Here is a 10,773-nt window from a genome sequence, read left to right as displayed (position 1 = left end):
GGCAAAGTAAATACAATATAGCAAGTAAAATACTGGAATGGTAGTTTTGCAATGGAAGAATGTGCAAAGTAGAAATAAAAAATAATGGGGTGCAAAGGAGCAAAATAAATAAATAAATTAAAATTAAATACAGTTGGGAAAGAGGTAGTTGTTTGGGCTAAATTATAGGTAGGCTATGTACAGGTGCAGTAATCTGTGAGCTGCTCTGACAGTTGGTGCTTAAAGCTAGTGAGGGAGATAAGTGTTTCCAGTTTCAGAGATTTTTGTAGTTCGTTCCAGTCATTGGCAGCAGAGAACTGGAAGGAGAGGCGGCCAAAGAAAGAATTGGTTTTGGGGGTGACTAGAGAGATATACCTGCTGGAGCGTGTGCTACAGGTGGGAGATGCTATGGTGACCAGCGAGCTGAGATAAGGGGGGACTTTACCTAGCAGGGTCTTGTAGATGACATGGAGCCAGTGGGTTTGGCGACGAGTATGAAGCGAGGGCCAGCCAACGAGAGCGTACAGGTCGCAATGGTGGGTAGTATATGGGGCTTTGGTGATAAAACGGATTGCACTGTGATAGACTGCATCCAATTTGTTGAGTAGGGTATTGGAGGCTATTTTGTAAATGACATCGCCAAAGTCGAGGATTGGTAGGATGGTCAGTTTTACAAGGGTATGTTTGGCAGCATGAGTGAAGGATGCTTTGTTGCGAAATAGGAAGCCAATTCTAGATTTAACTTTGGATTGGAGATGTTTGATATGGGTCTGGAAGGAGAGTTTACAGTCTAACCAGACACCTAAGTATTTGTAGTTGTCCACGTATTCTAAGTCAGAGCCGTCCAGAGTAGTGATGTTGGACAGGCGGGTAGGTGCAGGTAGCGATCGGTTGAAGAGCATGCATTTAGTTTTACTTGTATTTAAGAGCAATTGGAGGCCACGGAAGGAGAGTTGTATGGCATTGAAGCTTGCCTGGAGGGTTGTTAACACAGTGTCCAAAGAAGGGCCGGAAGTATACAGAATGGTGTCGTCTGCGTAGAGGTGGATCAGGGACTCACCAGCAGCAAGAGCGACCTCATTGATGTATACAGAGAAGAGAGTCGGTCCAAGAATTGAACCCTGTGGCACCCCCATAGAGACTGCCAGAGGTCCGGACAGCAGACCCTCCGATTTGACACACTGAACTCTATCAGAGAAGTAGTTGGTGAACCAGGCGAGGCAATCATTTGAGAAACCAAGGCTGTCGAGTCTGCCGATGAGGATATGGTGATTGACAGAGTCGAAAGCCTTGGCCAGATCAATGAATACGGCTGCACAGTAATGTTTCTTATCGATGGCGGTTAAGATATCGTTTAGGACCTTGAGCGTGGCTGAGGTGCACCCATGACCAGCTCTGAAACCGGATTGCATAGCAGAGAAGGTATGGTGAGATTCGAAATGGTCGGTAATCTGTTTGTTGACTTGGCTTTCGAAGACCTTAGAAAGGCACGGTAGGATAGATATAGGTCTGTAGCAGTTTGGGTCAAGAGTGTCCCCCCCTTTGAAGAGGGGGATGACCGCAGCTGCTTTCCAATCTTTGGGAATCTCAGACGACACGAAAGAGAGGTTGAACAGGCTAGTAATAGGGGTGGCAACAATTTCGGCAGATAATTTTAGGAAGAAAGGGTCCAGATTGTCTAGCCCGGCTGATTTGTAGGGGTCCAGATTTTGCAGCTCTTTCAGAACATCAGCTGAATGGATTTGGGAGAAGGAGAAATGGGGAAGGCTTGGGCGAGTTGCTGTTGGGGGTGCAGTGCTGTTGTCCGGGGTAGGAGTAGCCAGGTGGAAAGCATGGCCAGCCGTAGAAAAATGCTTATTGAAATTCTCAATTATGGTGGATTTATCAGTGGTGACAGTGTTTCCTATCTTCAGTGCAGTGGGCAGCTGGGAGGAGGTGTTCTTATTCTCCATGGACTTTACAGTGTCCCAGAACTTTTTTGAGTTAGTGTTGCAGGAAGCAAATTTCTGCTTGAAAAAGCTAGCCTTGGCTTTTCTAACTGCCTGTGTATAATGATTTCTAGCTTCCCTGAACAGCTGCATATCACGGGGGCTGTTCGATGCTAATGCAGAACGCCATAGGATGTTTTTGTGTTGGTTAAGGGCAGTCAGGTCTGGGGAGAACCAAGGGCTATATCTGTTCCTGGTTCTAAATTTCTTAAATGGGGCATGTTTATTTAAGATGGTTAGGAAGGCATTTTTAAAAAATATCCAGGCATCCTCTACTGACGGGATGAGATCAATATCCTTCCAGGATACCCCGGCCAGGTCGATTAGAAAGGCCTGCTCGCAGAAGTGTTTCAGGGAGCGTTTTACAGTGATGAGTGGAGGTCGTTTGACCGCTGACCCATTACGGATGCAGGCAATGAGGCAGTGATCGCTGAGATCTTGGTTGAAGACAGCAGAGGTGTATTTAGAGGGGAAGTTGGTTAGGATGATATCTATGAGGGTGCCCGTGTTTAAGGTTTTGGGGAGGTACCTGGTAGGTTCATTGATTATTTGTGTGAGATTGAGGGCATCAAGTTTAGATTGTAGGATGGCTGGGGTGTTAAGCATGTTCCAGTTTAGGTCGCCTAGCAGCACGAACTCTGAAGATAGATGGGGGGCAATCAGTTCACATATGGTGTCCAGAGCACAGCTGGGGGCAGAGGGTGGTCTATAGCAGGCGGCAACGGTGAGAGACTTGTTTTTAGAGAGGTGGATTTTTAAAAGTAGAAGTTCGAATTGTTTGGGTACAGACCTGGATAGTAGGACAGAACTCTGCAGGCTATCTTTGCAGTAGATTGCAACACCGCCCCCTTTGGCAGTTCTATCTTGTCTGAAAATGTTGTAGTTTGGAATTAAAATGTCTGAGTTTTTGGTGGTCTTCCTAAGCCAGGATTCAGACACAGCTAGAACATCCGGGTTGGCAGAGTGTGCTAAAGCAGTGAATAGAACAAACTTAGGGAGGAGGCTTCTAATGTTAACATGCATGAAACCAAGGCTATTACGGTTACAGAAGTCGTCAAAAGAGAGCGCCTGGGGAATAGGAGTGGAGCTAGGCACTGCAGGGCCTGGATTCACCTCTACATCGCCAGAGGAACATAGGAGGAGTAGAATAAGGGTACGGCTAAAAGCTATGAGAATTGGTCGTCTAGAACGTCTGGAACATAGAGTAAAAGGAGGTTTCTGGGGGCGATAAAATAGCATCAAGGTATAATGTACAGACAAATGTATGGTAGGATGTGAATACAGTGGAGGTAAACCTAGGTATTGAGTGATGAAGAGAGAGATATTGTCTCTAGAAACATCGTTGAAACCAGGAGATGTCATTGCATGTGTGGGTGGTGGAACTAATAGGTTGGATAAGGTATAGTGAGCAGGACTAGAGGCTCTACAGTGAAATAAGCCAATAAACACTAACCAGAACAGAAATGGACAAGACATATTGACATTAAGGAGAGGCATGCTTAGTCGAGTGATCAAAAGGGTCCGGTGAGTGGAGAGGTTGGTTGGTGATTTAGACAGCTAGCCAGGGCATCGGTAGCAAGCTAGCATAGGATGGAGGTCTGTTGTTAGCCACCTCCTGCGCTCCGTCAGTAGATTAGTGGGGTTCCGTGTGGTAGAGGGGATCAATCCAAATCACACAACAACAACAAAAATAAAAACAATAGATATAGTTATAGAGGCCCAAGAAGAAAACATAATAATAATAATAAAAAATAAAAAAAATTGTCCGATTGTCTATTCAGATAGCAGCCGGTAAGACAGCTAACGGTTAGCAGGCCGCAGATGGGCGTTCAGGTAACGTCGCGACGGAGGAGCCAGCCGAATAACCCCTTCGGGTAGATAACGTCGGCAGTCCAGTTGTGAAGGCCCGGTGGGGCTCCGCGAAGGCAGCAAAACGGGTCCGGATAGGCGACTGCAGCCCAGGTGCGATTGATGGAACTCAGGAGTGATTGACGGAGCTTGCTAGCTCCGGAACAATTGATGTTTGCTCCGGAATCGACGAAGGCCGATAGTCACACGGATAGCAGCTAGCTAGCTGTGAGATCCGGGCATGAATGTCCAGAGAGCAGTCGAAATCCAGGGACATGGAGAGAAAAATTGGTCCGGTATGCTCCGCTCCGAGCCGCGCTGCGCCGTACAGAACTGGCGATAGACTTTCGAGCCAAAGGATAGCCGATGACCACAAACCGTGGTTAGCTGAACACCAACGACTTACCAGTAAAGGAGCCAACTAGCTTCTGAACTAGCTTCTGGATTAGCTTCTGGCTAGTTTCAGGCTAGCTTCTTGGAGTTTCTGGCTAGCTTCTTGGAGGATTACAGATCTGAGGTAAATAATACTTTTTTATAAATATACATTGGTGAGGCGGGTTGCAGGAGAGTGTTTTGAAGATGAGTTGATGGAAAATAAAAATAAAATGTATGTGAAAAAGTTGTAAATATATATATATACAGGACACGACAAGACGAGGACAAAAGACGTCTGAAACTGCTATGCCACCTTGGAACAGATGAGTGTCCCAAGACCACTGGGGTAATGTTGAGACATGGGACACATCTCATCAGTTGGTCATGCGTAAATGAGAAAGATAATTGTTTTTTTTGGAAAGGATTTCATATGCGTAATTGAAATGGTGGAAATCTGACAGTATCTCAGAAGTCAAAACCATCCTTCTACAATTTTGTTTCCAATGCCCTCAAAAACATTATCTCACGTCTCACCCACAACATTTCACTCAAAGCAACAGATCTGAAAGGACTTGATAGGTGGTGGGAAAAACCTGTTCATATATCAGTAGTTATGAAGAGAAGAAGGGGAGAGCTTTTGAGAGTATTGGAGAGCAGTTTTGCTGTTGTGGGATTATTTCCTGAGTAAATATTTCATTTTTATGGCAGTTATAGTCATTGCTGATATGGTGGGAATTTGTGTTACACTAAATATCTGTCTTTACCTGGTAACTAATTATCCGTTTTCCTATTGGCAAACACTTTAATTGTGTAGGGTTAAGCTTTATTGATACAGGAAGTGAGACAGTTCCGGTGGCTGCTGGTGTTCAATGTGGTTTGACCGTTAAAGCTGCTGAATAGTTATCCATCTCCACCCAGTCCTTGCTCCTACAGAAAGTCATCCTGCACCTGTACTCAAACCCTCAACATACTTGGTGATGGAGATAGTGAACCATTGCTATCTAATTCCTCCACTTACTGTATGTCTGACAGCTATGATGACCGCTAAGAGGACGGCTATGATGACAGCAATGAGGACGGCTTTGATGATGGCTATGATGACAGCTTTGATGATGGCTATGATGATGGCTATGATGATGGTTATGATGATGGCTATGATGACGGTTATGATGATGGTTATAAGGACAGCTTTGATGGCGTTATGATGATGGCTATGATGACTGTTATGATGATGGTTATAAGGACAGCTTTGATGGCGGTTAAAATGATGGCTATGATGACAGCTTTGATGATGGTTATGATGATGGCTATGATGACAGCTTTGATGATGGCTATGATGATGGCTATGATGATGGTTATGATGATGGCTATGATGACTGTTATGATGATGGTTATAAGGACAGCTTTGATGGCGTTATGATGATGGCTATGAGGACGGCTTTGATGACGTTATGATGATGGCTATGATGACTGTTATGATGATGGTTATAAGGACAGCTTTGATGGCGGTTAAAATGATGGCTATGATGACAGCTTTGATGATGGTTATGATGATGGCTATGATGACAGCTTTGATGATGGTTATGATGATGGTTATAAGGACAGCTTTGATGGCGGTTATGATGATGCTATGATGACTGTTATGATGATGGTTATAAGGACAGCTTTGATGGCGTTATGATGATGCTATGATGACTGTTATGATGATGGTTATAAGGACAGCTTTGATGGCGTTATGATGATGGCTATGAGGACGGCTTTGATGATGGTTATAAGGACAGCTTTGATGGCGTTATGATGATGGCTATGATGACTGTTATGATGATGGTTATAAGGACAGCTTTGATGGCGGTTAAAATGATGGCTATGATGACAGCTTTGATGATGGTTATGATGATGGCTATGATGACAGCTTTGATGATGGTTATGATGATGGTTATAAGGACAGCTTTGATGACGGTTATGATGATGCTATGATGACAGCTTTGATGGCGGTTATAATGATGACTATGATGACAGCTTTGATGGCGGTTATGATGATGGCTATGATGACAGCTATAATGGGGAAGGGAAAGGGAATACCTAGTCAGTTGCACAACTGAATGCATTCAACTGGAATGTGTCATACACATTTAACCCAACCCCTCTGAATCAGAGAGGTGGAGGGGGCAGCCTTAATCGACATCCACGTCATCCGTTCCCGGGGGGCAGTTGTTGTTGGGGGTTTACTGTCATGCTTAAGGGCAGAGCGTCAGATTTTTCCACTTTGCTGGCACAGACTAGCAACCCTTCGGTTACTGGCCTAACACTCTTAACCGCTAGGCTACCTGACAGCTATGACTGGAAAACTTCAGTTAGCTTTGTAAACATGTCAGCACCTAGCATGTCCATGATAGCACAAGTTACTCAACCATTGGCTTAAAGCTGAAACTTCCTAAAAGCGGTAAAGTGCGTGAGGACTGTCTCTCCTTTTTCAACACCATCGGACTGTTCGTTGGGACCAGTTGAGGTGTGACAATCATCGTGTCATGAAAAAGTTTTGATTCATCACATTCATGATGTGATGTGATGCGAAGAAAATCGAATGTAAGTTCATGTGTTCCTGATTACTTCAAGACCTGTTGGATAATGTGTCAATGTGATGAATGGCTTGTTTTGGTTTCTGAAATGAATTATAATCTCTTGATTCCATGTTATCCTTTTGCTTGTGTTATGTAGTGAGAAAATCACTCAATGCCCATTTGCTTTCCCTGTTAGTATGTATAACACTGACCTCATCCAGACTTATATTGCGTCCCAAATGGCACCCTATTCCCTACATAGTGCACTACTTTTGACCAGCGCATGTGGTCAAAAGTGGTGCACTATATATGGAATAGGATGCCATTTGGGATGCAACCCTAATGTATAATCTCCATGCTACATTCTTGTTGCACCGCACAACCACACTACAGTGTCACATGCCCCAGATTGTAGTAACCCCTAAATGCCATTATGTTTTAACTATGACACCGAAGATTGTGGACCTGGGTTCAAATTGTGTTTGAGAGATCTCAGTGTTCAATTGACGATCAACAACACAGGGAGAGGGATCAAATGCCAACTGAAACTGTCAGGGGAGAGATACTCCATTTTCATCTGTAGTAGTAAAAAGCGATAACCTCTTTTCTTTGGCAAATGTAAGAAAGACTTCATGAACAAGGTCCATGAACAGTTCTAGAATCTGTGAGCGGCACAATTTACACCGTTCTGAGGGCTCCTCCACATCTACTTTGTGTTAGAAATGCTATACATTTCTCTTTGGATGTGTTAACTGAGTATCTTCTATCCAAACCTGGCAGGGCAGAGTAGGGATGTTTTGGCTGTCACTCTGCACCTTGGACGAGTCGACTATGATTTGGAGGGCCAATCATCATTTCTATCTTCATTATTTTCAATGGTTTCTTTTTGATGAAAGCGCTAGCATTAAAAAGTCTTCTGGATCGAAGGAAGAATGTGTTGAATTTCTCACATTTTCCACTGTGATCTAGTGGAATCTTGATTAAGCTTTTTGTAGACAAATAATACCCGAACTTAGATCAGTATTGTGGTATTTGCCCCATTGCCCACTTTTAAAAGTGGAACAAAGGCGAGGAAAAGCATGAAAATCATTTGTTTCGAAATTCTCATCCGAACATAACACTGAACTAATTCATTAACAACAATGGTGGTCTGGAACACGACTGATTCAAAGGGGCCTGATGTATAAACAAAGACCATCAAAGCATACTTGTGCACTTACAGTCTCACTGCTATGAGCGACAAATAACAGGCAACACGCACAGCACATGGATCAACAGAGAGAGGAGAGGGACTGCCTAGATGGACCAGACCCGTTTCTATCCCTAGCCCCTACCATGGCCCAGACCCATTTCTAACCCTAGCCCCTACACATGACCCAGACCTGTTTCTATCCCTAGCCCCTGCCATGGCCCAGACCCGTTTCTATCCCTAGCCCCTACCATGGCCCAGACCTGTTTCTATCCCTAGCCCCTACCATGGCCCAGACCCGTTTCTATCCCTAGCCCCTACCATGTCCCAGACCCCTTTCTATCCCTAGCCCCTACCATGGCCCAGACCCGTTTCTATCCCAGACCCTACCATGGCCCAGACCCATTTCTATCCCTAGCCCCTACCATGGCCCAGACCCGTTTCTATCCCTAGCCCCTACCATGGCCCAGACCCGTTTCTATCCCTAGCCCCTACCATGGCCCAGACCCGTTTCTATCCCTAACTCCTGCCATGGCCCAGACCAGTTTCTATCCCTAGCCCCTACCATGGCCCAGACCCGTTTCTATCCCTAACTCCTGCCATGGCCCAGACCAGTTTCTATCCCTAGCCCCTACCATGGCCCAGACCCGTTTCTATCCCTAGCCCCTACCATGGACCAGACCCGTTTCTATCCCAGACCCATTTCTATCCCTAGCCTCTGCCATGGTCCAGACCCATTTCTATCCCTAGCCCCTATGAAGGATCCATATGTACACTAGACCACATACTGTCCCACTAAGCTGTAATTAAAGTGTTATGTGACAAAATGCAAACTGTCACAAAAGGGACAATAAATGTGACAAACAAGTGTGCAATGAGACAGGGTACTAAGCATCACTGATTGACTGCACATTAAATGGTTAACACATTCAAATGTGTTCAGTATGTCTTCAGTATCTTATCAAACCAACTAGTACAAACACTATGAAAAGCTTTATTGGGGAGAAATACAAATTATTCAAGACAACGTACCTCTTGTCAATATTAAATGTAGAGAGAGCGAGAAGGAGAGAGAGAGAACGAATACACAGAAAGTAGAAAGTGGTGCATACTGGGAAAAACACACTCTCCATGGACATATTTTGGCTTGAGCTGAAAGTCAGGCAGCTCTTTGCATGCTCCTCTGTGTGGTTTGATGGCTAGCCAATCAACACAGATTACCACAGCTCTTCTAAGCTATAAGGTAATCTATTAGCCATATAATGGGTCAGCAGGGACTTTTAAAAACGCTGGTTACGAACAGCAAACATGCTTTTTTTTGTCTCGGTGGCCATGTTGATTGTTCTTTTCAGAGCCCTTGCGTGACAACATTTGGATTTATAGGCTAAATGTGCTCACCTTGGTTAAGGTTCTATGCAGGAAAGATTTTGACCTTTTGAGAAAGATTTATATTGATGTTTCAAAACACTAATAAGCAAATTATTGCACTGATTATTTAGCAAATAATGTGTAGCCTACATACAGTGCCTTCCGAAAGTATTCACACCCCTTCACTTTTTCCACATTTTGTTATATTACAGCCTGAATTTAAAATGGTTACATTGAGATTTAATCACTGGCCTAAACACAGTACCCCGTAATGTCAAAGTGGAATTATGTTTTTAGATTACAAAATAATAATAATTTTAAAGAAAATGCTGAAATATCACATAATAAGTTGCATGGACTCACTGTGTCCAAGAATAGTTTTTAACATGATTTTTTACGACTACTTCATCTCTGTACCCCACACATACAATTATCTGTAAGGTCCCTCAGTCGAGCAGTGAATTTCAAGCACAGATTCAACCACAAAGACCAGGGAGGTTTTCCAATGCCTCACAAAGAAGGGCACCTATAGGTAGATTAATTTTTTTAAAGCAAACATTAAATATCCCTTTGAGCATGGTGAATTTATTAATTTCACTTTGAACGGTGTATCAATACACCCAGTCACTCAAAGATACAGATATCCTTCCTAACTCAGTTGCCAGAGATGAAGGAAACTGCTCAGGTATTTCACCATGAGTGAGTTTAAAACAGTTACAGAGCTTAACGGCTGTGATAGGAGAAGACTGAAAATGGATCAACAACATTGTAGTTACTACACAATACTAACCTAATGAAAAGGAAACCTGTACAGAATACAAATATTCCAAAACATGCATCCTGTTTTCAACAAAGCGCTAAAGTAATACTGCAAAAAATGTGGCAAAGCAAATAACTTTTTGTCCTGAATACAAAAAATCCAATACAACACAATTCTGAGTACCACTCCATATTTGCAGGCATAGTGGTGGCTGCATCATGTTATGGGTATGCTTTTAATCGTTAAGGACTGGGGAGTTTTTCAGGATAAAAAATACATGGAATGGAGCTAAGCACAGGCAAAATCCTAGAGGAAAACCAGGTTCAGTCAGCTTTCTACCAGGTACTGGGAGATTAATTCACCTTTCAGCAGGACAATAACCTAAAACATAAGGCCAAATCTACGCTGGAGTTGTTTACCAAGAAGACAGTGAATATTCCTGAGTTACAGTTTTGACTTAAATCTACTTGAAAATCTACAGCAAGACCTGAAAATGGTTGTTTAGCAGTGATCAACAACCAATTTGACAGAGCTAGAAGAATTTAGAAAAAAATCATGTTGCACAATCCAGCTGTGTAAAGCTCTTAGAGACATACCAAGAAAGACTCACAGCTGTAATCGCTGCCAAATGTGATTCTAACATGTATTAACTCAGGGGTGTGAATACTTATATACATTTGATATAATTTCCAAAAACATTTTTTG

This window comes from Oncorhynchus kisutch, unplaced genomic scaffold, assembly GCF_002021735.2.
Source record: "Oncorhynchus kisutch isolate 150728-3 unplaced genomic scaffold, Okis_V2 Okis07a-Okis12b_hom, whole genome shotgun sequence".
Classification (NCBI taxonomy): Eukaryota; Metazoa; Chordata; class Actinopteri; order Salmoniformes; family Salmonidae; genus Oncorhynchus; species Oncorhynchus kisutch.
The sequence above is the reverse complement of the archived record's forward strand: the minus strand, read 5'-3'. Positions refer to the sequence as shown.